This window comes from Camelina sativa, chromosome 19 (assembly GCF_000633955.1).
Source record: "Camelina sativa cultivar DH55 chromosome 19, Cs, whole genome shotgun sequence".
Taxonomy (NCBI): Eukaryota; Viridiplantae; Streptophyta; class Magnoliopsida; order Brassicales; family Brassicaceae; genus Camelina; species Camelina sativa.
In genome coordinates this window covers 19,609,521-19,610,078 of record NC_025703.1, presented here as the reverse complement: position 1 = coordinate 19,610,078, position 558 = coordinate 19,609,521, and positions in this window count along the sequence as shown.

Below are 558 nucleotides of genomic sequence, written 5' to 3'. Positions count from 1 at the left end.
CCTTTGATTGTGAAAGAAATGTGACCAGCTCCTACTACAGCATCCTTCCTCACATATGTGTGCAGCTTGACAGTGGCTAGGAACTCACAGCTTTCCTCTCTATACCCCTCCATACAAAGCCCCATGAACTTGGTAAGGCTGCTCTTCTCAAAGAGACACTCCACATCTTCATCAATGACAAGCTTCTCCATGGTCTCCTTATGTGGATATCTGGTTCCCAAGAACTCCATCCTCATGAAAGCATCATAAAGCTGCTTCTTTGACAATCCACAAGACTCAGCTTCTCCATCATCCATTAGTTCTTCTTCCTCACTTTCTTCTTCCTCACTCTCACTTTCACTCCCCTCTTGTTCAACCTCAACAGCTGGCCTCTTTCCTTTGGCCCTTGCTCTCCTCATAAACTCACTGAGTGTTGGCTCCCTTTCCTCCTCTGATTCAGTTCTCTCAGGATCTTCCTCAACAGCTGAGTTTCTGGAACTCGCACGCTGGTTCGGTCAGTCACTCGGACGGCCACTCGGTCGAGTGCATGCTCGAGTGGGACGTCGAGTGGACCTTCCA